Source organism: Musa acuminata, chromosome BXJ1-1 (genome assembly GCF_036884655.1).
Source record: "Musa acuminata AAA Group cultivar baxijiao chromosome BXJ1-1, Cavendish_Baxijiao_AAA, whole genome shotgun sequence".
In the NCBI taxonomy this organism is placed as follows: domain Eukaryota; kingdom Viridiplantae; phylum Streptophyta; class Magnoliopsida; order Zingiberales; family Musaceae; genus Musa; species Musa acuminata.
In genome coordinates, this window is record NC_088327.1 from 39497501 (window position 1) to 39501086 (window position 3586).

Here is a 3586-nt window from a genome sequence, read left to right on the forward strand (position 1 = left end):
GAAGATTGTGCCACGACGGTGAAACTTCTTAAAGCACTGTTTAGGCCTCTCATTAGGCCCAACACAGTTCTTACATGGGCATAGCTAGTCCCTAATTGGGTTGGCCTAATTCCAAAACCAATTACGTGCTAACTATGATTCCTAAGACATATTCTAAGCTAAACAAAGTCTGTAAGTCTTGGTTCTTTCGTCGAGCTTCCAGTGATCTTCCGGTGAACTTCCGACGATCTCTCGGTAATGTTCTGGCGGACTCTCCGACAAGCTCCTGGACTTCACAACGATCTTCTTGGCGAGTTCCAATGAGCTTCTTTGGCAAGCTCCGAGACTTCTCAGCTGGTTCCGCCAGAACTTCCGACGAACGTCCAGACTTTCGACGAACTCTCGAACTCCCAACTATTAGAGCTAGCCCTAGGAAATTTACCAAAGAGTAATTTGGCAACCCAAAAAAATATAATAAAGCAAAAAAATAAAAGAGACAAGAACACCAGATTTACGTGGTTCGATCAATTGACCTACAACCACGGACGAAGGAGGAGCAAATCACTACTATAAAAGAGGACTATTACAAATGCCTTAGGAAGATGTTCCTAGGCTATAAAACACCTGAAACTACTAAACAAGAAAACCCAAAGCAAATAATTATGTGTTTCTTGTGGTGCTTCTTGTGGTGCATCTGACTTCAAAATTCGCCTTGATGCAGACATAATTCGCCTTCAAATAATTATGTAGTAACACCTTGATGCAGACATAATTCGCTGAACAAACCTCTTAACCATAAAACTTCTTTGATCGCCTCTATCACTACCATATATTCTGCCTCTGTAGTAGATAAAGCTACGACAAGTTGTAAGGAAGCTTTCCAACTAACTGCACAACCGCCAACGCAAAAAACATACCCAGTCAAAGATCTTCATTTATCAAGATCCGCAACATAATTAGAGTCGACGAAACCAACCAAAGTGTCACGATTTTTCCCAAACTCCAAACAAGCATCTGAAGTCCCTTGCAAGTATCTAAGAATCCACTTCACAGCCTGCCAATATGTTTTACCCGGGAGAGATATATATCTGCTAACCACACTAACTGCTTATGAAATATCTGGAAGAGTACAAACCATTGCATACATAATACTGCTAATGACATTGGAATATAGAACTTGCGCCATATATTCTTCCTCTTCAACTGACTATAGTAACTGAGCAGCAAATAGCCGAAAATGGCTAGCAAGAGGAATACTCACTGGCTTAGCATTTTTCATGCCAAACCTCTCCAAGACTTTCTCGAGATAATTTTTCTGAGTTAGAAATAATTTTCCAACTCCTCGTTCTCTTTTGATCTCCATGCCAAGAATTTTCTTAGCTGCTCCCAAATCTTTTATTTCAAATTCACTACTCAGCTGCATTTTTAAAGTGTAAATTTCTGACAAATTCTTAGCTGCAATAAGCATGTCATCAACATAAAGCAACAAATACATAAAAGAGCTATCAGTTAACTTCCGGAAGTAGACACAACTATCATACATGTTCCTCGTGTAACTGTTAGGACTCTAGCTAGGAGAGTCCTAATTGAGAGAGACATTCTGTTAGGAATCTATTAGGACTCTAGCTAGGAGAGTCCTAATTGAGAGCGACATTCTGTTAGGACTCTAGCTAGAAGAGTCCTAATTGAGAGGAACATTCATGTAGGAGGTTTTTTCTTAGAGAAGAATTAGGAGTTGTAAGGGAATAGGGGTCTTGAGTAGGAGTTCTATTAGGAGTTGGTTAGAAGTAAGATTTTTAATTAGGAGTCATATTAGGAGTTAGGGTTTAGAAGCCCTATAAATAGCCATGTATTCCTTCTCTTTTGATAGGCAATAGATGAATCTTTTCTGCAGCCTTTGAGCAGCAACTTGGAGGGAGGAACCCCTACAGAGTTCCAAGAAGGCCGATCCCCTAAAGAGATCAACCCCAAGTTTAGAATCTGTAAGGGTTCTATCACTTGGTATAAGAGCAGCATTCTTGGCGTTTCGCTGCCCTTCCACAGCCATCCATCAACCCTCCACAGCCACCCAAAGCAATTCCCACAATTGCTTAAAAGATCGTCGCCAAATTTCGCCGTCATCTCTACCACTTTAGATCATCCTTTGATCTCCCCGTGAATTGCAACAGGTTTTGGTTTCCTACCTTACTGCTGCTGCAATTTAGTTATCCCTTTCGAAATTCCAAAAAAAAAAAAAAAATTGTTCCTATATTGCTGCATAAACTTTTCGTCACAAAGTTTTCATCTCTACGACGAAAGATACATTGCAGAATTTCAGCCGCATAGCACTGTTGGTTTGATCTTGATACTATATTTTTCCTATCCAAATCTCTACGAAATTTTTTTGATAGCTTTGACACTTCCTACCAGTGGATTTCCCTTTGATTTCGTTAAAAAATTCTGAATATAAACCACTGATCTTTTCATCGTAAACTGTTGAAATTTTTCGACGAGAATTCTGCTATCGCAACTTGCACTAATTTTCTTACTGTTACTGCCGAAATTTTCATAATTAAATTGGACATCCTTGCTGTCATATAAACTGAGATATTGCTATCAATTCCCTTCTCAAATCTCTCAAATTTTTGGTGGAAATTTCGTCGAGAAATCGCTGTTTCTTCGACGACAATTCTGCTCTTACAAGATAACACAATTCTGCAGCAAACTTCTACTAATTTCTATCAAACCTTTGCTGCCATATACCATAGATCTAAAACATTCATCCATAGCCCTAAAACTGCCTAAACCATACCCTCAAACTACACCCAAAATAGTCACAAAACAAGCCTAAACTGCAGCCTACATCTACCAATCCACTAACCCTTTCGACCATCACTTCTCTCAACCTATATACATGCCTTTAACCCGTCAACAAAAGAGAGATCTTAACATCACAGATTTGGAGTCATATACTATGGCATCTGAGGAGGTAATCAATGCTAAATTCGAAGCCTTTGAGGCACGAATGGAGGATAAGATTCAGAATCTCTTTACCAAATTCGGTTTGGGCCGACCACCAAGCCCGAAGAAATCACATCAAGGAGAGAGCTCTAACCAATCACATCAAGCCCAAAGAGATGTCTTACAAGAGAGGGGAGGCTCTATGACCGACCCTGTTAGGATCGGAGCGGCACTAAGAGGGGGGGGTGAATTAGTGCAGCAGTAAAGTGTGATAAACTTTTGACGATTTAAACACTTTCGAAAACTTCGTACGATAAAAGTAACGTTTTCGTTTGAAACCGTTTCGATTGCGTTTTAACTTGAAGAGATAAGTAAGACGGAGACAAAGAAGTAGAGCATTAAAGTGCAAATGGTTTGCAGTAATGTAAATGACAATAAGTAAATGCAAACCAAAGATCACGCCGATTTTACAGTGGTTCGGTCAAATGACCTACATCCACTTGCGAGGCCCCTCTTCGATGAGGCTCCCACTTTCCACTAGCAAATCTCTTGAAATGGAAGGGCAAATACCCCTCTTACAACTTTTTACAAGCGGTTCACTCTCTTACAGATTTTCAGCAAGAAAGAAGGAGGTGAACACTAGCAAATTGAAAACAAGACTAGCAAA